Source organism: Pygocentrus nattereri, chromosome 11, assembly GCF_015220715.1.
Source record: "Pygocentrus nattereri isolate fPygNat1 chromosome 11, fPygNat1.pri, whole genome shotgun sequence".
In the NCBI taxonomy this organism is placed as follows: domain Eukaryota; kingdom Metazoa; phylum Chordata; class Actinopteri; order Characiformes; family Serrasalmidae; genus Pygocentrus; species Pygocentrus nattereri.
Window position 1 is genome coordinate 21,550,165 of NC_051221.1, and position 27,795 is coordinate 21,577,959.

General features: G+C 38.1%; 1 protein-coding gene across 2 annotated transcripts in view; it reads left to right on the top strand.

Annotated features, from left to right (window-relative positions):
* Window positions 1-27,795, top strand: part of LOC108428820 (zinc finger protein 469) — a 248,789-nt gene that overhangs the window by 141,912 nt on the left and 79,082 nt on the right. Inside the window, exon 4 of one of the 2 annotated variants that reach the window (XM_017700129.2) lies at window positions 26,337-26,513. The exons of the other annotated variant lie outside the window; for it this stretch is intronic. The gene's annotated coding sequence lies outside the window, so the exon portion shown is untranslated. The remainder of the gene's footprint in view (window positions 1-26,336; window positions 26,514-27,795) is intronic. 2 annotated transcript variants of the gene reach the window in all.

Sequence of the window (27,795 nt, forward strand, 5' to 3'; positions counted from 1 at the left end):
GACAGTGAGAAGCGTTGATATACAGTGATGTACTTTCACTTTCGTACTCACTTTTTTGTATTTTTGGCAGCTTAAATACCGTGAATTGAAGCTTGTAAGACATGTAAGTAATCCATTTTTTACTTTGTAGTAAGCTTTTTTTAGCTTTTATCGAAGGAGTCAGTTTCCTCTCTTTCTAAAGTACACACACAACCTACTTGGGTGATTATAGCTCCTTCTTGTGGAGAGCGTTAGGCACAAGTGTTGAAATCATCTGTGATTTATCACACTGCTAGTAGACCTGCAGAATTAAACTCTACAGTTTTTACTGTTCAAAGTTCATATTTGCATTTATATTTATTGATCCACACAGATTTGGCCTGATCTTGCTAAAATTGTGACCATTTGCGTGAGACACACCTTCACACACTCATTTAGCACATAATAGCACAAACAATTCTATGTAAACTATAGTATATCAGTTTGTTTTATAAAGGAGTGCAGTCTTTTACTTGCCTTGTGTGAAGGTAACGTCATTTTGCTGTCTTTATTTAAGTATATGACTTTTTAAAAACAAGTTATCCAAAAATGGAAAATAATTAGATTATGTGTGTGTGTGTGTGTGTGTGTGTGTGTGTGTGTGTATGTATTATGTGTGCATTGAAGTGAATGTGAGTGCTCAGGTTGATGGGAATATGTGAACAATTGTTTTAGGGGAGGCGTGAGAGAGTTTACGTGCTGGGATAATGTTGATGGAAATGACTATGTGTATGCGTGTGTAGATTCATGCGTGTGTTGTGGTGTGCTCTGGAGGCATGGCCATGTTGTTAATCAGCAGTGAAGCGGCTGAGTTGATGTGGTAGAGTGATGAGTAGACTTCAGTGCAGTCAGGCTGCCTTTTAATGATTCAGCATGCAGGGAAACCCACAGTCTCTCAGACTAAACTGTGCTCTACACAAACACACACACACCCTTCTATTACCAACCCCACATCACAGTCTAGACACCCCACATGTGCTCCTGGAGCTGGGGTGGGGAGGTCAGGCCAGGAGATGTTCTGTTATATTCATGCCGACAGAATATCCTTGGACTGAATAGTACTGAATCAACATGCGGTGAACAGTGTCAGCATGTAGGTATGAATGATTGGAAAGATTTAATAGGTGAATGACTGAGTTGGTATTTGTGGAGACAGGAGAATGTGATGTATTAGATATCTCTGCTTGACTTAGTCCATAAGTGTATTTGTTGTTACCATATTTGGACGTTATATTGGTAGGTAGGGAAGACTAGTATGTTTTAGGTTAAAAAACGGTGTAGATAAAATGGCACTGAGACACCCCCCTCTTAGCATATCTCAATCAATGATGAGTGGTCTGGACACAAAAGCTTTCTTCAGTGACTAATGGGCTCAGGAATACTTTGGTTCATCAGCCAATTTCCATCAATTTTGGTAATTTTTCTTATTCTGAAAGAAGCCTTTTTTTGCATCCAAAAAGCACTTGCTGACAGCCTGACTTTATACAGAGCTCTCTCACAAAGATGGCCATGTGTTTTGAACTAGAGCTGTTTGCTTTGCTCTGAATCCACAGTGTTAGTCATTAAACACTAAGATTCAGTGTAAGGCTTTATGCAGCCTGTTTATTATTAGTGAACATGTTATTAGAACAACTTTGTACAGTTTTTGCTCTGTTAGGTACGTAAATATAACAAAAGAATATTAATATTACATCCAAAACTGTTACTGTTGATTGTTTTAGTAATAGAGTAATCTTCCAATTTTGATAATGAATCTAAAAAATGGAATTAACTGCTGAACCTTTACATAGTATTATGCAAAGATTCCAAAATATTTTATTAAAATAGCTTCACCCCATCATTCACATTGCAAACTAATCACAAAGCTTAAGTCATGATTGTAAAGTTAATGGTAAAGCTGAATGTTTTAAATTCACGTAATCGTAACAACTGTAATTTGTCAGTTCACTGATTAGTTTGAGATATGGGTACTAAGAGTGTAAAATAAATCTGAAGTTAGTATCAGAATATTATCCAATTCAGTACATTATAAACAAAGGTGAGAGAGTATATGGAGTGGACTACAATCGTCTGAACATTCTCATCATCAGTGAAGGGCCAAACACACACGTGCGTGCACCCAAATTCCCTTATGGAGGCAAAAGTTTGGACGCCCCTGGTCAAATTACATTTTGTTCATTTTGTGAAAATACATAGGTTTACACATCCTCTACAGAGAATACACTTCTGCATATTTAAATGCCCTTAATTTCCTTTATTTACTGAATTTAGGATTTTATAGTAGAACTTACTAAAATTTGCATAAAAAAACAATATTAATTTTTCCCCCTCAAGAGGATGTGTGAATGTATTTCAACTTTAAATTCAACAAAACATGCAATTTTACCAAGAGTGTTCAAACCTTTGCATACATCTGCATATGCACACACATAAAAATACAAATATGGGAACTATGTGTGTGTAGGCATCTGTTCATAAGTGTGTTTTCCCCTTCTCTGATTGTTCAGATGCTTCACTTTGCCTTCCACTCCATACACTTCTCTCTGATGACACATGCTGGCACTGGTACATTCCATCTCTGCAGTGAGTCAGAAGTGAGTAAGCTGTGTGCAGTCTCTGTTGTGTATGTTCCACTGACTATGCTCCATTCACAAAAACATTTCTGTTCTGACCCAGGTCTTGGTAGGGATGTTTTATTTCATGTTGGTGGGTCTCTTGGCACTGTTTGGCACCAGTGGATGGATTTCTTGGCAGTGCTGGTCGCCAGATGAGCTTTTTTTCCCCAATGTACAAAGACTCGGTAGAGGACAGTTTAACATCTAAAATGATTTCCCTTTCGTAGCTCATATCATATAGTCTGCAACCACTTCTCCTAGTAGGTTAGAAAAGCAGCTTCCACACATAGAAAGAATGCACAGAATATTGGAGATACTGTGCTTGGCTGTAACTGTCTATCATCTATAACAGCTCTCCTTTCTCATCACCACTTTATCTTGATATGGTAAATACCCTGTATTGCTTCTGATGGTTACTTGTGAGGCTGAGTATTGTTCAGACTTTGATTCTGACTCCTGACTGATACTTTTTACAAAACCTTATTTTAAATTACACACTGAAAGTGAGTGTGCCTTAAACCAAAAATAACCATGAGGTGCGGGAAGTGGGTGTATTCACTAACTGCAAATGATTGCATATAAGAGAGCTGGCACTAGTAACCCACATACTTAATGTAACAGAGACAGCCAATGGACAAGGATGTTTATCCCAAGACTGATTACTTAGGCATTGAAATTTAGTATTGGATGACATTTCATTTTTGAATACTGAGTAAGATTGAAGTTATTCATTCAGTACCATAAGGGTACTGTTTTTTTTTTTTCGCAAAAGCAAAAGTTCCAAGTTCTCTGGGTACAATCCTGGAGAGCCACTGCACTGGACAATTTATCTTTATTTTTCTTCTATAACCACAGGACTTAGCTAATGAAACAAACAATAAACTGCATTTAGTTTGTCTGGTGCAGCTAAGGCAGTGTTTCAGCAATACCTGACTGAGGTTTCAATGTATAGCCAATGTGATTTCAGGTTATTGCCTACAATAAAACAATGAAACTGTCAAGAAACTCTCAATCAAAACTTGCAAATTGTTCTCTGTTATGAACAGGGTGTTATGATAACAGTGTGCGCTCATGCATTGCTTCACCACATACGCGTATCAAATGTCTTTCTAGACAAATCTCTCTCTCTTTATGGAGTCCCAAGACCCCCAAAAACTACCTGGATCCATTCAAACCTTTTGCTTCAGTGCATGAGTGTTGGGCATAAGTGGTTCCATAGTGTGTCTGAAAGTCAGAGATGAGTGACTGACAGTGTGGGACAAAGGCTAATGGAGTAGCCAAGGAGGCAGGACTGGAAAAGGTGTTTCGAGGCTCTGCAATGAGTTAAGAGAGTTAGAACAGGCCAAAAGCAGTACGGAACGCATTAGGGCTGTCCTGGAAGTAATTCACTGTTCCTTTTTTAACAATAAGTAGAAACACTTAGTCTCAGGCATTTACTGGCCTTTATGCTTTGAAAGTGGTGCTGCTTTGGATTGAGTGAATAAAGCACAGTTCAACTGCGAACTGAGAGAATGAGTGAATGGGAAAGCATGAGATGATTTTATCCCCATGTGGAAGCTTTCCCTAAAGAAAATTTTCCCAAACAGACACAAAGATCTACACACATTCACTCGCTGGCACAGACACACACTGCAAGTCAGGTGTGTCTTATCTTCTAAAGTGTCTATCTTCTTGGGTAAGCATCAAGTTGTTACTTGCAGCTGACTGGGAGGCTCATTTCTTACTGGTGATCAAATACATAGCTGTCCATCAGGGAATCCCCTGTAGCATTTTACTTTAGATGGTAAAACATCTAAGTAATGCATATGCGTTCTATGTTTTTCTTCTGTATATTGTCATTCTGCCTCTGAAATAAATCCAGTCCTCACAGTATTGTCAGTCATTCATTTAAACTTTTTTATTTCTAGACAAATGTGTGTTCATTCTAGTTGCAATGTGGTTAAATGCATAGTGAGTACCTCAGTGACCATGTTAGGTTTTTTTTTTTTCCTTTCTTTTTTTTTTCTCTTTCTTTTTTGTCTCAGTTACGGGACTTGGACTGTTTTTTTTTTCCCACTCCCACTCTACCCAGCAGTCCTGACTCACAGATAATCAAATACTAACCCCTCGAAATAGTGGAAATTCTTTGGTGTCATGGTCTTTGTAGATGCAAACATGGAGTCCCTGGAGTGTGCAGTATTCACAGACGATGATTCAGCTAGGATGAGGGGAGGCCTAAGGATCTCAATAAACACTTTCAGTGAGTCAACAGAACTGGATAGACTTATAATGCAGTGCATCCCCCATGGTGTTGTAATGGTCTGGTGGAAGCAATGATGTCCCATCTCCAGATGACGTTGTAGGGATTCTGAGGGGACTCGGAGTAATAATTCTTAGCATAATTAGCAGAGTGAAAGTCTCAATGATTATGAGCACATGCTCTGGTGTGTTTTTTTATGAGGCCAGGGTTTGGGCGTGAGGCTTAGACTCCACGGGAGGATGTGGGTGTGTGGGAATTAAAGAGAGTAGAGAGAACTGCCATGTTTGTGTTTGTTTTGTCTATGACTGATTAAATGTTTCAGAAATTCAAAGACATTGTCTTCCTTTTTCAACATTCTCTCTCTATAACTTATTCTCCTTACGCTTACGTGTCTTTTGTCTGTCTTCTCAGACAAATGCTTAATCTGTGGTTCACACAGACAGTCACTCAGACATACAGTACATGCTCTCGCTCTCACACAGCACGCACATGGCCTACTGTTCACTTTCATAAATGCTTAACTTACTGGACAATATGCATTTCACAATGTGGTAATAGTGTGTTTGACATTTATGATTCAGGGAATCCCCCATGCTTAAATAAAAGCATACTATATTGGACAATCCTTGCATGTTAGCATCACTTTCTGTAACACTGCCACAATGTGCTATTCATTTCAGTAAAGGTCATTGTTTGAATTCAGTTTATGGGATTATGGGAAGCATGTAGCGCCAATAACAGAATATATCTAGCGCACTGTCTGCTCTAAAAAACATGGGATTATTGTCTCGGATTGTAGTTTCTCAATTCCCAACCTGTAGGTCCCCATTGGTCCTCCTCTTTGTCTGTTTGAAAGAAAAGGATTTCTTTCAAGCAGGCAATGAATGATAACTGATAGCAAAATAATTATCATGTAAACTGTGAAAACATATCATTGAATTGAACAGAATATATCAAGTATAGTACAAAACCCTTTTTCTGTTCAGATTGTACTATCAGCTTTGACGTAGGTGTTGCAATAACATTTGCAATATTTGCAATATATAACATGGGTAACTACCTCTGGCATGCATTTTTGGTTAAATATTGAGTAGTGATTCGTTGGACTCTTTAGTTTGATAGATTTCACCAATCTGACTCAAGTTCTAAATAGCTTTAGGGTATGTTTTACTCTGGAGCACATAGCTAATGTAATGAGCACAAGTCACCAAACCCGAGCTGGAGGCTACATACTCTCATACAAGTGACTGATGGCTGCAATGAGCTGTCAACTCTGGGCCCGTTTAGAGCCAAAGTGGGCTGTTTAGCTTTAGCCGGGTATTGTTTGGCCTTCAACTAGCAGCTGATTTATAGCATGGGATTCTCTTTACACTGCAACAGCCAGGCTCATGTTTACACTCACACAGTTCACTTCTCAGCCTTTTCAATGGCCCAGGTTAATTTAAGGGCAGGGATTAAAAGTGCACATGTTCTAACAGATATATGGTATAATCCATATCTATGTATTTGTTCTTCTGAATGCTGCTGTGTGTAAAATCATGTTGTTGTAAAGTTGTAAAGCATGGTTATGTGTGTGTATGTGTGCTGTGTTGTGATTGAAAGGCATGAAAAAAAACATTTTAACATATTTTCAGCTTCATCACCTGTTATTGAAGGCATTAAAATCAAGAAATGACATACTGTGCAGTTGCTGCTAACTGATAGTAAACCAAGCAAAATATGACATGAATTTTTTAAAATATTGTCTGAATATTTCATCTGTGCTACAGCAATCTGAACAGGACTATTCCACCCCTGTTCAGATTGCGCTATGAGGTTATGCTGAGGCTTTGTGATTGGTATTTACGATAATATGGGGAACTACTCCTGGAATGAATAATCTGTAAATCACTGTGGTCAGGAAAGGATTCCAAACAGCTGCTTCTGAAACAGTACGACCCCTGTGTTCCCACATCTACTCTTCATGCAGGTCAGTCAAGGTCTCATATTATGTCCACTTATTTGACATTGTTTACCTTGCATCACCTCCAAGACAACAAGGTACTGTTAGATTGCAAATTGCTAGCCATGGTACTAACATGTTTTGCATGATTTTCTTTTGGACATACGCATTTAATCACCCACTTGAAAATGAACCTGTATATTCAGTCAGAGCAAATGCTTTTTCTTTGCCACAGTTTACTGTGGCTAGCAATCTCCTCGGAGCCTATTCTTCAGCATCAGGTACTTTTTCAGAATAGCTAAATGTGACTGAGCTCATTCCTGTCAAAATGTCTTTCTCCTCAATCAAAGATAATAGAATACATCACAAACTGATGTTTGTTGGAGTGAAATAAATCAATGCACATTAAATGTGGCACTACAAAATTGAATTCAAAAACATTGCCAAAGTACAGCAAGACCAGCAAAAGTAAAATAGCTTACAAATATCAGTACATTGCAAAACGTAAACTGTCTGTTGATTTCAGTGCTAGATGCTCGATGTTTCTTAAGCTTAAAGCCAATTAACACACCAGTGATCAGAGCTCCAGGTGATTTATTGCAAAGAGAACAGCTGAATGAGGGTACCTGGTGTTACCATGCACTGTGGTGTGTATATCAGTAAACTAATTGGTAGTTGTTGTTTTGTTTTTTTTAATGCACCAGTATATTGCTGTGGAGTAAATAAATAAAGTTTGACACTCTATCCAACACACATTTGAAGAATAGTTTTAGCCACAAATCTGCTGTGGAATTTTCTAGCATTTTTTGACTGAATTTGGCTCAGAGGGTGGAAACTGTAGCTTTGCTCTGTGTATCTAAGGGGACAGTGTCTGAAAGAGAAGCTCAGTTGGAGGATTCAGGTAGTTTCAGCCTTGCTGAGTCTGGCTCAGTGGGTTATGTTTGTGCTTTGCATTTCATTCTGCGCCATAGCGGGTGATCCTTCAGATCTCACAGGAACAAGGAGATTTGATACAGTACTCATGAATTTGGTCCTTGATTTTCCAAACAGACTGTCCATTTTATAGGCAGTTGACCTGGAGAACTGCTTGCAAGCCTAAACCCATGATCATGTCCCCCATATGAGTGAATGGAAAAATGGTCTGCTTCGTCTGATCATCACTGCATCCATATATCTGTCCCTTTTTTACCCTCTGCCTTTAAAATGGTAATAATTCAAGAGGAATCTGTGGCATGAGACTTCAATATGTGGCACAGATGTGAAAATCTTCTAGTTTCTTCACGTGTCTAAGCGTGTGTCTCACTGTCTGTTTCATGAAAGTCTGTCAAGTAAGTGCTCTTTTCTTCTGTAGGCCACTCAATGTGGCAGGTACTGCAATAGATGAACATAAATAGTATGCATATATTGAGGATTACTCCAGCTTTTTACAGCAAGTTTGTAGATCAGTGACAGTTCCCTAGACTCAGTTTAAGCCTAGCTCTACACTCGCTATGTCCACATAAGTATACACTGGCATGCTATAGTTTGAACACGTCTTACTTCCTGCATGTTGTTTATACATTAGTGGCAGTGTCCTAGACTCAGATAAAGGCTAGTCCTCGACTAAACACTTTTCTTTGTGTGTGTGTGTTACATTCATTATGTCCATACTGAGGATGTTCTGGCATGTTATCAGTTGAGTGTGACTCACCCTGCGTCTGTTGTTGAAGCTGTTGTTTGGTGAACTCCATGACAGAGTGGAGCGTGGATGAGTCAGGGGCTTCAGCCCCAGTGAATTTCGGCCACCCTCCCAGCCAACAGCGACCTTTCCCAGGGTCTGCTGCAGCGCTGGCCCCTCTTTTCTGTCTGGTTGCAGTGTCTTCATTCATCGGAAGGCTATATTCCCTTAAGGATAGTGAGCTCATCTTGTCCACAGCTGTTTACCACAGCATCCAAAACACAAACACACATGCCTGTATAAGCTTGTGCTCATTTTTCATTTTTTAGTTTTATGTCTGATGACTTGATTTAGCAATGTTTACACCAGTTATCTCTGCTTATTATCATTTATTACAGCTCAGAGAGCACCATTCCCTCACAGCCTTTGGAAATGGCACATACATCAAGTTCAGTATATTTGGCCCTTATTAGGGATGCTTTCTGGCCTTTGATATTAGACACCTTTCTCCATGTTGATATCCTTTTAGGTCTTGTTATGAATTAATTTCCTTTTAAAAGAGGGATCTAAAAGAAGAAATTATACCCTTTTATCTGTCTCTTTCTCTCTCTTACTCTATCCCTCGCTCTCTCTCGATGTAGAGCTTATGTGAAGTTTTTGCAGGTTGGCCCCACATGTGTGGCGTAGCTTTGAACCTTAGTGGGATTAGGCGTGTCTGGCTGCATGCTGCATGGATTACCCCATGGCAAACAGCAGTCTGTGAACAGTTTGCTTTTTTCTTTTGGAATGGCATACACATCTCTTGCCCAGCATTTTCAGATTGTTCAATAGTTCCTGGTTTGCCAGCTTGGATATAATTAATCTCTGAGGTGACTGTCTCTCCTTCTGTCTGAAGGAATAATACAGCAGCGCATCAGCATTTGGTCTAATACATTCCTTGTGGGAGGCGTCTGAAAGCTTGTGGGTAACTGAACACTTTCATCCCTGTGAGGAATAAACAATAAACACTGTAAAAGATATTATAAGGCTGTAGAAGCGACACAAACAATTGAATGGAAACTTTTTTTTGTAGAATCTAAATCAAGAAAAACAAAGTTGCCCTAGTTATTGAAATGCAACTATTAGAAGTTTCTATTTTGATAGGGTCATGTGCTATTATTATCTTTTTTTCAGATCTGCTACCAACAGCTCTCTAGTGTGGCTTGGCTAAATCAATCTCATTGACCAAGCAAAGCTATTCAAGGTTAAAAAAACATGTCTTTGTATTTTTATTATTAAATTTCTTCATTTTTTACATCTGTTTGTCTTCATTTGTACTGTGCTTAGGGGATTTCAAACCATATTTGTACCTCAAAAATGGCATTTCTAAGTCTAACATTGTTGATTATTTAACTTGTGAGTTTAAACAGGACTAAAAAAAATTTACAAATTTAAACAGTGACCTATATATAGTACAGAATCTTCATTTTGGTTGTCTTAACTTGTTTTGTTTTTTCAAAGTTCTTAAACTTTCTATTGCTTATTTCCATGTTTAAATGAAAAGAAAAAAAAGACAGATTTTCAATGTCATTTCAGACTGTTGGACCCCTCTGTCTCTGAATGTCAGTTGTAGTCGTCTACCATCACAACATTTTCCCTGTTGAAATTTGTGAAATCACAAATTTGGGTTTAATTTATCAGTTTTGAAGCCAAAGGAACTTTTGGAACATTTTTCAACTAGTAGCAAAATTTATATGAACTCTTCATTATCTATTGCTTTGGCTTATATATTACATTTTAAATATACCATTTATATATGTATCTGTATGTCTGTATGTTTGTGTATGTGGGTGTGTGTGTTTGTGTACATTTTCCACCACTGACCACAGCAGCTACGGCATAATCTTGGCTTCACACTACCTTACTCCCCTATAAAAATGTAAATCTTGTTTTTCTCTTTTTAACTACCTCCCTCCTAGCAAAAATTCTGTGAAATGACACGGTTGCTGGGACTTCCGATTATATGCCTGTCACTCTGCTCCCTACTCAAGACAGTGCTCTTTACTGACAGAGAGAGTGAAACATGGGTTGCATAAGGCATTATATACACCAGAACACTCAGTACACATATAAATCTTCTCTCTCTTTTGTGGTCTTTATTGGTATTTTTTGTGCTGCATTATTGGGGTCTAATTAAGTTTTATTCATTTGTTTATTCTTATTTGTAACATGCCAAGCAGATTCAGATGCTCGCAGATGTAAAACTCAAAGGAGGCTCAAAGTTGTCGTAACATAACAAGCCTGGGTCAATTCCAGAAAGCACAAGAGAAACAAACACACAAACATAACACCAGGCAAAATATCCAAAAAGGGAAAAGCAAAAACATAGTTGGGAAAACAGGCAAAAGGTCCAAAAAATCTGAATCATACACTGGGGCAAATAATCCAAAGGGCAGAGAAAAAAGGGCAAAGTCAAGAAACGAAAAGAAAAGGTCATACGCAAGAAACATGCAATGGAAAGAATGCTCAGTAGATCACGCAGTGGATACAATACTTTGCAAAGTCCCTATGCTAAAGCCCAGGCTATGAACTAAACTAGGTTTTTCATATGATCAATAGCACAGGTGATACACATTAAAATTCGGGAGAACGAGAATGCTGATAGGAGTACAAAATCATGTGAGGAGTCACGTGACCTCCCGGAGAATTTTGGAAGATCGAGTCCGAATCCAACAATTCTTGACATTATTCTTGGTTTTTGATTGAACTGACCTCATATTAATGTTCATGCCACCTTTGTAAATATTTGAAAAATCCTTTTTTATATAAAAAAAAGTCTAACCACTGTTCACATGTGGAAAAATTGTATAAGATTAATTAATAATGTCATGCCTAATCTTCATTTTCAGTTTGTCTGCCCATAACAGTTTTGTCATTCTTCTCATCTCCTAGGGTTTCCATCTACTTATATAACCTTATATATCATTTTTCATATACAACCCCAATTCCAATGAAGTTGGGATGTTGTGTAAAACATAAATAAAAACAGAATACGATGATTTGCAAATCCTTTTCAACCAATATTCAATTGAATACACTACAAAGACAAGACATTTAATGTTCAAACAGATAAACTTTATTGTTTTTTGCAAATATTCACTCATTTTGAATTTGATGCCTGCAACACAATCCAAAGAAGTTGGGACAGGGGCAACAAAAGACTGGGAAAGTTGAGGAATGCTCAAAAAACACGTGTTTGGAACAATCCACAGGTAAACAGGTTAATTGGAAACAGGTGAGTGTCATGATTGGGTATAAAGGGAGCATCCCTGAAAGGCTCAGTCATTCACAAGCCAGGATGGGGCGAGGTTCACCACTTTGTGACCAACTGCTTGAGGAAATAGTCCAACAACATAAGAACAACGTTTCTCAACATGCAATTGCAAGGAATTTAGGGATTTCATCATCTACAGTCCATAATATCATCAAAAGATTCAGAGAATCTGGAGAAATCTCTGCAAGTAAGCGGCAAGGCACAAAAACCAACATTGAATGCCCGTGACTTTCGATCCCTCAGGCAGCACTGCATTAAAAACCGACATCATTCTGTAACAGATATTACCACATGGGCTCAGGAACACTTCAGAAAACCACTGTCAGTGAACACAGTTCGTCGCTCCATCTACAAGTGCAAGTTAAAACTCTGCCATGCAAAGCGAAATCCATATATCAACAACACCCAGAAACGCTGCCGGTTTCTCTGGGCCGAGCTCATCTGAGATGGACTGATGCAAAGTGGAAAAGTGTCCTGTGGTCTGACGAGTCCACATTTCAAATTGTTTTTGGAAATCATGAGCGTTGTCTCCCCCGGGCCAAAGAGGAAAAGGACTGTCTGGATTGTTAGCAGCGCAAAGTTCAAAAGCCAGCGTCTCTGATGGTCTGGGGGTGTGTTAGTGACCATGGCATGGGTAACTTGCACATCTGTGAAGGCACCATTAATGCTGAAAGGTACATACAGGTTTTGGAGCAACATATGCTGCCATCCAAGCAATATCTTTTTCAGGGACATCCTGCTTATTTCAGCAAGACAATGCCAAGCCACATTCTGCAAGAGTTACAACAGCGTGGCTTCATAGTAAAAGAATGCGGGTACTAGACTGGCCTGCCTGCAGTCCAGACCTATTGAAAATGTGTGGCTCATTATGAAGCACAAAATATGACAAAGGAGACCCCGGACTGTTGAGCAACTGAAGTTGTACATCAAGCAAGAATGGGAAAGAATTCCACCTTCAAAGCTTCAACAATTAGTGTCCTCAGTTCCCAAACGCTTATTGAGTGTTGTTAAAAGTAAAGGTGATGTAGTAGTGGTAAACACACCCCTGTCCCAACTTCTTTGGAACATGTTGCAGGCATCAACTTCAAAATGAGTGAATATTTGCAGAAAATAAAAAATTTATCCATTTGAACATTAAATATCTTGCCTTTGTAGTGTATTCAATTGAATATAGGTCGAAAAGGATTTGCAAATCCAAATGCAACATCCCAACTTCATTAGAATTGGGGTTGTATGTACTGCTGTGCACTAGTGCATGTGCACTAGAGACAGTAGGACTGAGGTTAACCCATTGTAGTACGATTATACTGGGGAAGCGCTCGGGGCTTGGAGAGGACACTAAATGGACTGGCTTCTCATGGGCTGCCTGGCCCAAAGTGTGATAATTTTAGACTCCAGTCTCTCACATGGTCTGGAGCAAGGACGGCATTTGGAAATAAACTTGGAATTTAGCTTAATTGCAGTTTACAGATTTAGGAGGGGCCGACTTTTCGGCTTTATTTTCTTGCATAAATAGAGTGTGAGTGCAGGCCAAAGACATGAGGTTTAGAAGCCACAAAAGAAGTTTCAAAAACGTCAGAGGCTGAGAGGACATTCTGAGCTGCAGAGTCTGACAAATGGCCTTTTCTCAGCAGACTGCTCTCTTCCTCCTGTCCGCACATAGGACGAAGTGCATCATACTGCTCAACTGTTCATTTGACAACCACACTACTATTAAGTAAGTGTCAGGCTTACATAAAATGCCTGATTTGTAATTCTGTGAAAAATCCTGAGCATAAGCCATGTTGTAGAGTTTTAAAAAAGGATCCTGCGTAGGTTAGGTTTATGTTATAAATAGTGCTGAGGCTAAGATAGTGTGATATGTGGCTACACCAGGAAATATTAATATTTATGCTTGATACTTCACACGAACTTCACCTCTTCTCCCTTTTAATTTATGACCTGTCTTGCACCTGCAAGTTTTATATTTGAAACCAGACTGCCTCCCTTATCTCATCTTATGGAAAACTTAACTCATTATCAAGTTTGTGTATTATCATTTTCATGATCACTTTCCTATTCCAATAATTCTTTATAAATTCAGAAATATTAATGTCTGGCAGTGGATCTGATGAATGGTGCATCTGTAATGGGCCTGAGTTATGAGGATGATACCACATCCTCTGGGAAATACGCAGTAACATATTTTAGCCGGAGAAGCCTTTGAGGAAGACAGTGTAGAAAGAAATGTCCATGCCCTGTTCAGCCTCTGTGTTTAACCTGCAGGTATTCATGATGGATGGCCTGTCATATACAGTCCTCTCCATAATATTGGACACTCTTGGTAAAGATTAGTAAAAGTAAAATGTCTTTGTTGTTTATCAGCTTGATCTATGTAAGAAATATTAGAGGAAACCCTCAGCAAGATAACAAAAACAGGGTTTCCTAAGCTTCAAGGAAAAAAAGACAAAAGGCAAGAAGTATATTTTGCCCCATGCACAGTGAGGAGAAAGGCCTCAAAACTTTCTTCAAAGATCACTGTTGGAAAATTGCATGACTTGGTTCCATCCTGGGGTCTAAAGTTTCCAAAACTAGAATTAGCAACCACCTTTGTGCCAATAAAGTATTTGAAAGGCTTGCCAGAAAAATGCCTATACAGTCATTTAACCACATGAGAGTTTCCTCTACATGTTGCTGCATCTTTGATTTGAACTGGTTCTATAGCCAGATGACAAAAATAGAGCTTTATTGGCAACAAACACCAGATGTGGATTTAGTATAAAAGAGTTAAGGTTATGCAGAGAAGGATCTAATCCCCAGTGTAAAGTATGGTGGTGGATTTGTGATGAGTGGCTGTTTTTCTTCCAAACCCACTAGAATCTTATTAAGATACTCAACATCATGAATTCTATTAAGTACCAATAGATTTTAAAGCCATATCTGCCTGCCTCTGCCAGTGAAGCAAACCTTCAAATTCATACCAAAAATGGTTCCGCAACTCAGTTCCCAACTGCAACCTCCATTCAAAAACGTGTTGTGAGCTGAAGCAGCCTCAAACGAGAATCAAGGACTCCAAGGAGTTTTTATGGTGGAATGGTCTCAGATCATTTTCTTTGTGTTCTCCCAGTTCAGTCTGTATCATAAGAGAAGACTCAGGTCTGTTAGCAAAGGATGATGAAGAATGAAGAGCTGCTGAGAATTGTATATTTGTAATGTGTTAGTACAATAAACAATAGCTTTTGTTATTTAAAGTTTTTATTAAGAATTTTTGATTCTTAGTCATTTTCTCTCACTGAAATAGATCACTGTCATATACTCAGTGTAAAACTCAAGCTGATGACAGATTTTTTAAACCCTTTTTTCTAAAAATTCTGAAGGACACTTTACAGCCTCTGTTCCATGTGGCACTTTTTTGCAGAATCAGATACAATGAAAAATGTCTATTAATAATATTGTGCCCTGTTGGCGTCCTTGCTCCTGCAGTAATATGTCACAGCTAATTGGAGGGTGTCATTGTCTTCTTGCAAAACGTACATCAGTGGCAGCACACAGACATCAAAGTTAAGAAAACAAGCTTTTTACTGGGCTGTTCATTTGGAGTTTGTGAAGAGATTTGTAGGGAAAGTACTTTCTTACTTCAGGAATTTTCACCCACTCCTTCTTGTAGAGCACATCTAGTTCTGTAATACTCTTGGTCCATCTTGCATGTACAGCATAATTAAGATCTACTCACAGATCAGCAGAGATGTTCAAGTGAGGGGACTGTGACGCACATTCTAAAAGCTTTATCTTGCATTTCTTTGAGATGATATGGTGGATTTTTAGGTATGTTTTGGATCATTGTCCTGTTGTAGAAGTGAGCTTCTTTTCAGCTTCAGTTTCTTGACTGACTCAGTTTTATATGGCATGCAGACCCCCCCCCACCCCCCCGGGATCAATTCCTGGACGTCTTTTGTTCAGTCTTAATATTCTCCCTTTGGGGCAAATCTTACAGAACAACAAAATTGACTACCAAAGTTATAAAGATGATACACAGATATATCTGGCTCTCTCACCACATGATTTTCGCCCAATAGATTAACTTTATTACAGAGAAGTCACATGACGCAGGTCTCACCTTTACTAACCTCATCAAAGCAATCACCAAAACAGCTTTAAGTCATCTTAAAAATACAGCCAGAATCAAAGGTTTGGTGTCCCAACAAGATCTAGAGAAACTCATCCATGCTTTTATCTCAGCAGGGTAGAGAACTCCAGGGTAATGGTCTCTTAACTAGACTTCCCAAAAATACCATTAGACAAATAGAGCTTAGTCAGAAAGCTGCTGCCAGAGTTTAACCAGGACCAAGAGAACTATACACACTACTCCAGTTCTAGAGACTTTACAGTGTTAGTTACAGAATAGATTTTAAAGTGCTGCTAATAGTCTATAAATCACTGAATGGTTTAGGCCCAGAATACATCTCTGATATGTTAATATAAACTTGCTGGGTTGCTTAGGTCTGTGTGCATAGGACAACAAGTAGATCCCACCATCTAAATTAAATACGGTGAAGCAGCATTTAGCTGTTTAAGCAATAGAATGTGAGAGGGGAGCGTGGTATTGCAAAATAACATCACTGCTGTGATTTGGTCACAGGCACAAGCAGAAGGCATGATGTTATTTGTGATAAGACACTCCCTCTTGAGTGCTATTGTTTTTATACAACAGTTAAATAAATAAAGTAAGAAATAAATAAATTGGGTCAGGAATATGATATTTAATGCGTTTTAATGTCAGCAAATTTCTTCCACCAAATTATAGTTCCTTAACAAGCAGCTTGATGCTACTTCGGAGCAACGAACTCTGCACTGTAAACTGTAAGCCTGCCTTTTGAAGTACAGACTGAGCCATAAAACTGCTGCAATATCAAGTTTAGCTCAGATTAGTGTTGTTTTGTTCCAGGCAGTCTGTAAAGCATCTTACAGTCCATTTTGTCTGGCAACTGGTATTCAGTTTATTTCTAGTGTTCCTCTGTTACAGCTGCCAACTGAAAAGCTGCTCTGTGGTGATGACAGTTTGAGAATTTAGGGTAATCTCATCATTATCAGTCTGCTGTTGGTCAAATGTGATCTTAAAAGTATCCATTTTCTGTTTGTGCGCAAAGTAAGGAGTAAAAATTGTTCAGATGGCTTAAGCATCTCCTACAGCTGTCAAAGTAGTTGCTTAGCAACGACGTCTCAGCAGAGTGATACAGTGTTTGTGAAAAAAACCTCATGTTATGGCGAAATATCAGCATGGTTAGAACACTTCTCAACCAATCCGCTTGCGTGGCTGGAACTAACTGTTGTATAATATACTGCATACAACTCAAGCAAGGGCTTAGATCTGATGTAGATGTGTCAATTTTTACATCCAGCTTAAAAACATTTCTATTTTCACAGGTTTTAGATGGAGCCCCAAAACTTGTGCTTTATTCCTTCTGCACTTTACATTTAATAAGCTTATTTTATTTACATGTTTTAAAAAATCTACGTATGTTTTTTATTTTACTTTTATGTACTTTGTGCTTTCATTTAATTTTCTTTTTTTATTTCTTTAAGCTACTGCACTTTGTACATTTTTAGCACATTATGTTTAACTTAATTTAAGCTCGCTTTGACATTATTTTTCTTTTTAATATCCCTTTTGGCTTTAATTTACGTGAAACACATTGAATTTCCTTCGTGCATCAAATGTACTATACCAGTAATCCTGCTTTGCCTTCCTTGCTTTGCCTTTTAGCATGTAGAGACCCTCAAAGGCAGGATTAAGGTACTAAGGTGGACTCACAGTCCTGAGTGACACACTGTTGTTATTGCCTAAACTAACAGATAGATAACATCATTACTGTGGGGTGGATGAGTGGTCCTACCCATGCTATGCAAGCTCTTTAGAATATGATAAGGGAACAGGAATCATGCCTGCTATTTTTGCCAGAATTATATAAACAGGGACAAAGGGAAAAAATGTGAAAACAACTGATTAATCTATAATGTGACTATAGCCTATAATCAGGGATCTACAAAGTAAGCTTGTTGATGTTGTAATTCAGTAATTTATTCTTAATGTTTACACCCCCACCACCTTGCTGTTTTGAACTAAATGGTATGCGATGGAAATGTAAGGTATGATGAATAGGCAAGTAATATTAGCTGAGGTGAAAGCTAACATTTAGCATTTGTCTGTTTAACCTAAAGACTTTAGGTTGACTGCCCTTTCTGTGTAAATGTCAAGCCATATGTAACCTACTATGAATTAGTGTGGGGTTTAATGTAGTACAGTACAATAATATTGCCGTTAGTGTCATAACTAGGGTAGCTGTGTTTGTCCTAAGGCTTCCTACAGTGAAATATTCCAGAAACTTGGTCAAATATGCCAGTCGTTGAGTGAAACACAGCCACAACTGAGTTAACTGCCAGTGCCCGACCTGAATATCCATTTGTAAACTTTACAACTTGAGTGACCTGAAAATTCTAAATTACTCAGGTGCTTACACTACACAACAGCTAAGAAAAAGGCTGGAATTGAGAAGGGAGGTAGCATATCCAGATCATTGCTCCAGTCTTTGTTTAGAATTTTGTATTGTCAGGCTTAAAAGTCAAAAAGACTTAAAATTATTGCAGAAGGGGGTATATCTTAACAAATCTTGTAACTCTAACTAGCAAAATAGGTACCTAAAGTTTGGTGATGTTACACATCTAGTGGTACACTTTAATAATCCATTTCATAAAAAGTGGTAGAAATGGTAAAAGCCAGGAATGAAATTTCATTTCTGCTCAGACTGGATTTTTTTTACTATTTATATATGTTGGTTTAAACTGTTTCTTTGAATGTCTAGTCTAGTCTGTAATTAAAAGAATTTTTGACGATTTGTTGTCATTGTCAGTCAGTTAAAAATTAAATAAATTAGCTAATTTTAAATGACTAATTTTAAAACAGAAAAACCCTTACAGAAAAGTCTTAAGTTTCTCATGTGAAGCATGTATAATCACACATTCTTTGCATATCATATGTGAGCATGGTAGTTTGGTAATTTTGTCAAAATAGTGATAGTTCTGACAAGTGTTTGACATTTTGTCCTTTTACTCTGCCTTGATGAAAGCCTTGTTTGCTAGTTGCAGTGAAAGTTTCATTAACCTTTAGCAGATGTGTTGTACCATGCAGTTTGTTTAACATTTAGATGGCTACACCTCCTAAAACCAATTCAATTGTTTTTCAAAGTAAATATTCCCTTTTACACACCGTTCTGAATAAACCTTCCTAATCTAAGTAAACAAAAAAAAAAAAAAAAGTAGGGTCTAAGGTTTAAGTTGTGACCAAACTCAGAAATCAGAAGTACTGTTGCCTGGAAACAAGCAGAACTGAAGTGTTTTTGTTCTTTTAGCTTAAGCAAAGAAGGCTGGAGGTCCAGATGTAAAAAAAGTCAAGCTCCTAAATTAAAAAACAAGCCTTCGGGTCTTGACTTTAGCAGAAAAAACTCGTATATTATTTTGAGTGCAGGAAATGCACTAAGTTGTCACAAAACTGGCTATTTCTTCCCAGTTCATAAGTAAGGCTTAGCACACAGAATCCATAGACTCAAACTGCTGGTTTTCATATTGCTATGCTTTTATAGCTAGACAGCTAGACAATCTGAATGCTATTCATTCCAGAAGTAAATATAACATTTCTTTTAAAGAGACGTTGTGGTGAAAACAGTTTGCCCTTTTCCACTGAATGCCTGCAGCACAGTTTACACTTCTGACATGTAATAAATGGACCAGTCCAGATTCCTGTGAGACATGTTCTGTATCATTCTCATGTAGATCTTTTTCATTTTTCACTCTTTGTCAATGCTGTGTTTCTCTAGCAGATACCAGCAACCATCCACGGGTTTCAACAAGAGTAGGATATTCAGTCTGTTCAAACAGTACTTCAATTTCCTTGAGCACAAGTTTGACATTGCATAGACAATCTCTGTCAAACCAACTGACAGTTTGCACAGAAAAGGCTACACCAAGACAAAAGTCAGCACACTGTAAAGCAGTTTGCACGCTGGATTCCCTGGGCTTCAGTAATCTGTTTTGATTTGATTTTATTTCATCTTCATTTTTATTATTGTTCTCCTGTTGGGCAGAATGTTTACCCTAGTTTTTAATCCATTCTCTTTGACTGTTGCAGGATGCCATATCTGGTGTCTGGTGACTAAAAGTAAGTTAACATGCCAACCAGCCAGTGTGCCTGCTTAAGTTCTGCGTGTTTTAATTAATAATACAGCTGTAATAAGAGGAAATCTGTTATATGAATCATTTGCTTAATTGGCTTAAGGTCAAAGTTAAAAAGACATTTTAGACTTGTAACTAACTTATTTTCTTAAAATGAATGATTAATCATTCCATCTCCAGTCAAAATGATCATAACACGTCTGACACATTACCATGTTTTTCAGTAGTGACTGTTTCAGTAGTAGTACTTGACTAGTGAACACAGCTTTAAACAGTTTACCCACATAAAATCAATATTTGTCATGAAAACACAATAAAGTTTCCTTAATTGCATAACATATGTGTTTCAGTAGTGACCATTCTTAAGAATACACACTGATTTTCAGAGTTTGTGACACACTGTGACACCTCAAAACAATGTGAACTAACTGCTCACCATATGGCCATTAGGGGCAGGGATGCAGCCTCACTTCCTGCTCTAAAATAACTACTGACTAAGAAATAAAACAGAAAAAAGAGAAGAAAATATGAAACATAAAAAGGAAACTTTTACTTTAACAAGTTGAAATTAAAGTATTAGGGTTTGGGACATCCACCTCCTAACAATACACCTATAAATGATGATTTTGTTTACATTTGGCCTGTTACTCTCTCAGTTAGTGTCTTGTGTTTAGTGTGAAAACTTAATTGCTTTTTTGTATAGTTTTTTGTTGTTATTGTTGTTGTTGTTTAGAATGTTCCATATAGGCTTGTGTACGAAGCTGAAGTCTTCTCTGACATCAGGGCTAAAAAAGTGAATAGATCACTAGAATTCTAATTTAAAATGCAAAACAATAACAGAAGTACATTTTAAAAAAAATAAAATAAATACGTACGGTGCTTGCAAAGTAAAAATGTATGAACTAAAAGTCTAGTGTGTACAGAGGTGGACGAAGTACACAAATCATGTACTTGAGTTAAAGTAGAGATACCCAATGTAAAATATTACTCCAGTAAAAGTAGAAGTCCTTGCTGTAGACCTCCACTTGAGTAAAAGTACCAAAGTATTTGCCTTCAAATGTACTTAAGTATCAAAAGTAAAAGTACTAAAATATTAATTATGACTCTGATGTCCTTTTATCATTTTTATAACAAGACTTGTTTCATGAATTCATTTTAGGTGAAAGCACTCCAGCGTCTCTCTTGGTAAACCAGTCTTTTAATAGAATGTAATTATTAGTGACGCTGACGTCTATTAAAATGATCATAAGCACAAAACACTGAAGGTAAACAGGAGAACCGAGTGGCTCTAAAATCACTTTTTACACACAAGCAAAGTTTCAGTTTAAGATTACTTTGTTAATTTGTTACAAGTTGAATAAAAACTTGCTTTAAACTCAGGATCACAAATGCGTTTTCCTTCACTATATTGATCTGTAGGTCTCTGTTCATAAACATAAACTAATCAAAACTAATTTACTATAAAATGAAAGTGTGTGTGTGAATTCAGAAAAAAAGACAGACATCAGTCACGACTGCATATGTGTACATATTTCTATATTGTGCTCTATTTACACAAAGTTAGGTTAGTTCCATCATTTAGGTAGATTTACGTATGTGCTCCCAAAATTTTACGCTGCTGCGCTGACGTTGAACTGCATACTGCACTGGGTTGGTATGACCAACAGGTCAAAACAAGCTCAGAACAAAGTGACCGCTGTGCCCTGATTGGTGCTCTTGCTTTGCACTTCTTTCATTTTGACATGTTACGTTTTTATACACACAAAAACCAAAAAGAACGACAGATTTCACAAGATGTAGTGGAGTAAAAAGTCAAATATTTAACTTTGAAATGTAGTGGAGTGAAAGTAAATAGTCGCCCAAAATGGAAATACTTAAGTAAAGTACAGATACACGAAAAAAACTACGTAAGTACAGTAACGAATTACTTTTACTTAGTTACTGTCCACCACTGAGTGTGTAAAGCCCAAATAAAAAGGTTTGTACATATGGGTATCCTTTCCGACGACATGTAAAGGCACCTGTATCTTCACAAAATGACATCATCCAAAAGAGCTACATCTTTCTTGTGTTTTCATGAAAAAATATATGGACTCACCTTTGAGTGACTCACCTCACATTACCTAATAACTGTCAAGCCATAGAGTTCTGTCCCATGATGAAACATTGTGAGCAATGTCATATTAAAGCCTGTAGCTATCACTTGGTCATAATGCCTTGACAAGACATGTTAAAACAAACCGAAAGGGAATTAATGACAGGGAAGAAGAGCGTTGAAACTGACAGTGTTTATTTGAAAAGAGAGTTTAAAAGGTTATGGAGAGTTAATAAAAATGAAAAAAAAAATAGAAATCTCACTGGGCTCCATTTTCTCTAATGGATTTTTGATCTGTGTAAATATACTGTTGCCCTACAGGACCCCAAAATGTCACATAGATGCATTGATTCTACTTCAAATCAAAGCTACTTATTCTAGCTTGAAAAAAGATCTGAAATTTCCATCTGCAGCCATTTTATTCATATTCAAGCTCATATTACTCTCAACTGAATTAGATTTGAATCCTATTTACAGGCCCACTGAGACCTTTTCCACTGTTTTGAAGAAGCTCCAAATGCTACTTCTGCTTCAGTCTATTTGTCATATTTTTTGTGTGCAGCTCCTTATGGTGCAAACTCACAAAGTCATTTCTGCCTGGAACAGCGCCTTTCTGTTCAGTCTGGCTTGCTGCTACTAGTAAAGCCTCGTCTGCACTGTTCTAATCTCTCAACTGTGCTAAAATGTTGCTATTGTTAACATTGAAACCCAGTTCCCAGGCTTAACTTCTGGTTTTGTGTTAGTAGTTTCAGAAGAAGTGGTGGGAAGTTCAGGACCTCTTGAAAGTATAGTACTTGAATGGACCGTGTCTGCTGTTAGTGTTTGTGAGGTCTGTCTGTCCACTCTCTACTGGAAATCAGATGCCAAACTTCTATTTAATCCAGGTAGAGCTCCAGCTCCTTTATGCTGTATTCACACAAAAGCCATTGCACAACATTTTAACTTTCGACACATCCATGATGGATGAACACTCATATTATGTAGTTTTTGCTCCCGCTGATATGTACCTTCGTTCACTCCACTCACCACGTCTAACTTAGATGGCAGGTTTCAGCTGCCCAAGAGCATCAGATTACTCGTTCTTATGGTCTTACTGTCAATTGTGTTTATATTTACTTAAGAAATAACCAAAATAGGAACAAATTGCAGTTCATATGCCTCCAAAAGAAGCCTGAAGTGCCTGTCTTGTGTGTTTTTGAATTGATTACGTTGTGTTGTATATTGTGTTAGCGAGCTGGTTTCCAGGTTGCAGGCAGACTGGTCTCATTTGAAACATATGGGTTTGTGTAGTGTCCATAAAAAGTCTAAGCTCCATCAACCCTTTGATCGCTCAGCACTCACCCTGTCCCACCAGGTGAACTTTCAAAACCAGGGCAAGGGCAGATATTGTTAGATGGGCTCCAAAGGTGATTAAATGCTTCTTGACTAATCCAGTGTGAGTTTGTCATGCTGCTGTACTATACAGCATTACCTGACTGTGAGGTGGAAGATACTCAGGTACCCCTCGAGGGGCATGTGAGGAATGCCTACGCGTGCCAGGACTGCACACATGCCTGTGTGCTGACTACTAAAGAACTGTCCGAGCATAGGAGCCTGTGTTTAAAGGGGAGTGGGTGGAAGTATGAAACTAAAATGATATGTTTTGTAAATGGTATTGTTATGAAGTGGTAGGACATATGTCTGTATGAAGGTACATGTGTGTGATATGACTAAGGATTTTTTTTTGGAGTTGGACTGATTAAAGCTACAAGTCAGAGTTACACATGTGGTCTAAGTGATTTTCTGTTGCGGTCCTTTGTGTGTGACTGATTTGGTGTGTGAGACATGCAAGATGTGTCTGTCAAAGTGAGAGAGGCATTTATGTAAGGAGAGGTAATGATTGGAAATCTGAGATTGAAATGTTCAAGTGTGCTTTTGCTCGTGAGTGTGTGCATGCGTGCGTGCGTGCACTCACATTTATGTGTACTGTTGTTATTCGGCTCAGTGGAAAGAGCTTGGCCTGGCTCACTTGTTTGGGATAATTGTATGTTGCTGTGGTCTGTGGTCCCTTCTCTGTCTCTCTGTGGCCAGTGCAACAGGATCCACTTTTAGGATCAGTGTCCTGAATTATGGGATGTTGGATGAACCGGACCACCAGCCCTTAATACAGCACTCAAATGCAGGTGCCCACAGACCAGTTCCTGAGCTCATCCTTGCTACTGGTGCTGCATTTTAATGAGAGATCAACTACATAGTTAATTTAGGTTTGCAAAGCCCATCCTAGGAGGCAACTATATAACATCTGTATTTTATAACAATGAACTCTGAAAGGGCTCTCAAAATCCACAGCAATATTTGAATGTTATTGTAATAAATTATGGTGCAATATGCTTTTCTAAACTTATTGTGGATATCATTAGTACTTAAGGGGCACTGAACAACTGTGTATCCTGTTTTATCAGATTTAGTGCAGTGTGTGAAATGTGGTGTAAAAATAACGGTACTCATGGTTTTTGATAATGAATTTTAAATGTGGTTATTTTTTGACTGTTCTAACTTATTAATCATTAAAAACAAATAAATATAGTAATACATCTTTTGTATCATGAAAATGTCAATCTGTCCATTTCCTTAGCGGTAGTAAGGAATATTTCTTAATCTGCAAAACTATTATAAGTGCTTAGTTGTGTGAAAATCAGATCCTTGCAGTCACTGCCTTGGTCTTGATGTATTTGGCTTAGGAATCCAGACTTCTGGGAAAAGTCATTAAAGCGGCAATCAGCAACAGTCTTTGAAGATGGTACATGTATGCCTTGGAATTTAAAGTGAAGTCAGAGATCATGAGAATGTATTCATACTTTTACATTTAACCAGATGAAGAAAGACAACTGAATTACATTTGAAGTTTATAGTTCTATAAACTATATATATGTATACACACACACACACATAGATATATATATATATGTGTGTGTGTGTGTGTGTGTGTGTGTGTGTGTGTGTGTGTGTGTATACACTCACTGGCCACTTTATTAGGTACACCTTGCTAGTAAAAGGTTCTACCCCCTTTTGCCTTCAGAACTGCCTTAATTCTTCATGACATACTTTCAACACGGTGTTGGAAACATTCCTCAGAGATTTTGGTCCATATTGACATGATAGCATCATGCAGTTGCTGCAGATTTGTCAGCTGCACATCTACATCCCAAAGGTGCTCTATTGGACTGAGATCTGGTGACTGTGGAGACTGACCTGAATGTTGCAGCTGAAATCGAGACTCATCAGACCAAGCAACATTTTTCCAATCTTCTGTTGTCCAGTTTTGGTGAGCCTGTGCGAATTGTAGTCTCAGTTTCGTGTTCTTAGCTGACAGGAGTGGTACCTGGTGTGGTCTTCTGCTGCTGTAGCCCATGTTCTTCAAGGTTTGATGTGTTGTGCATTCCTTGGTTGTAGCAAGTGGTTATTTGAGTTACTGTTGCCTTTCTATCATCTCAAATCAGTCTGCCCATTCTCCTCTGACCTCTCACATCAACAATTTTCATCGCTTACTGGATATTTTCTCTTTTTGTGACCGTTCTCTGTAAACCCTAGAGATGGTTGTGCGTGAAAATCCCAGTAGATCAGCAGTTTCTGAAATACTCAGACCAGCCCGTCTGGCACCAACAACCACGCCACATTCAAAGTCACTTAAAACCCCTTTCTTCCCCCATTCTGATGCTCGGTCTGCTCTTCAGCAAGTTGTCTTGACAACCTCTACATGACTAAATGCATTGAATTGCAGCCCTGTGATTGTCTGTTAACAAGCAACTGAACAAGTATACCTAATAAAGGGGCCAGTGAGTGTGTGTGTGTGTGTGTGTGTGTGTGTGTGTGTGTGTATATATATATATATATATATATATATAGTCTTAGTCTTGTGCATATTGAACTGACACCACCATAGATCAGTCTTACAGAGAATTGTTGCCACTATTTACGCAGAGAATTGCTTTTCCGTATCCTTTCTCATTATTGTTTTAGTGTCATTTTAGCATCTCAGAAAAGCAGTCAGCATTAGTATTTTATTTGGCCAGCTGTTTTCAAAGGGTTAAATGAAAGTAAATGAGCTTATCAGCCCGTTTCCACTTCTGTGTGTCAGTGAGCTTTGCCAAGAGGTTGTTTCACTGAATTGGAGCCTCACTGCTGTTGTCACTGTGCATTAGAGCATATTATTAGTAATCTATACTTGATTTCTCATGTTTGCCTTCCTTCCTCCCTTCTGTTCTGATTTTAGATTGTGTCACTGTCAACGTCAACAGGCCAGGAGAATTCTTTGATGTACCCTCATCTGTAACTGAGAAGTCCACTTTCTATCCTTACCAACAATACCAACTCACCAGTGTCTGTTGGATAAATTTGCCTGGTCTTATCTGATGCAGTTCTCTTCTTCTGGGAGTGCATTAATTTCCAGGTAATGCATATAAACCTGATCTCTTCAGACTTCTTTAAGGTACTTTTCGCATCAGCCACCTTGTAAGACACTTCCATTCAATGTTGAATCTTGTCAAGTGAATTCCTGAATCCATAGAGGACCCTTACCCATTTTATGTATGTCACATGTAAAAGGTCTTCTGTCCTATGATGATACACTTTTCACTAGTCAAGTAGTGCAAAGCAAGCATTACCTCCAGTGCCCTTCATAAATGCACTTTAGGACTACATCACATTTTCATGTTGAGCTCCCAAGCAAGTTTGTTTTTTTTCCTGGGACATACAAGTATGAGAATTAATTCTTTCCACCTAGACCTATGCTACGAGTAGGTATTCTTTCATTTCATGATACAGAAATGTAAGCAAGTTCAATACACAAAGATTTTTTAATGCTTTCAGTATCATTAACTGATATTGAGAGTGTGATTCTTTCTGTAGCATCTGTTTTACAGCCTGTTTTTGGTGCTTTTCCAGTTGACTTACATCAGTTGAAGGATACCATAAGTCATCAATGTGTTCTCCATTAGCTCGCTCATCTTGGGGCAGCACCAAAGGGGCAGTGGTATTGCTGTCTCATTCTGAAACAGAGAATACAGATTTAACCAGTTGCACTATACTTAAAGTAGTTTGGCCAGTCTGTATAATGTCATGCCCCAGTATCCAATTTTGCACATCAATGGTAACATATGACCTGCTGCCTCTCTGAAGTGTTACTAAAGTATCTGACAACTCAGCTTGACCACAATGGTAAGCTGGGATAAAAAGCTGGCTGCATCTTGTAACAACAATGAGGGGAACTAGTTCTTTCTAGTGCTTTTTGTTTAGTCATGTCCTTGTAAATAACACTCAACAAGGCACTGTGTGCCTATTAGCAAAGTTACTGCAGGGAATGTGGATGGTCTGACACTGTCACGAAAACCTCATGTGTGGGACTGGTTGCACTGACATTTTTTGAGCATGTAGCCCGCAGATCTATTATGTTTATAGGCCTGTTCATAATGCATTAATGAGCCTATATAAAGCATTGATTACTCTCTGTCCACAGATGCAACCATTTTGCATTTAAAGGAGCTTGTGTACCTGATTGAAGTATCTTGGATGTGAAAAAACAAACTGCACAAAATGCTTATGGATTTTTTTATTGCAAAAGGAAGCATCTTTTATGGATCGGCCCTTTCATTAGCATGATTATCACTATCTACCTGTGCAGCACTTGATACATCTCCTTGCCTTTCTCTCTGAAATATCACTCTCTCTGCCTC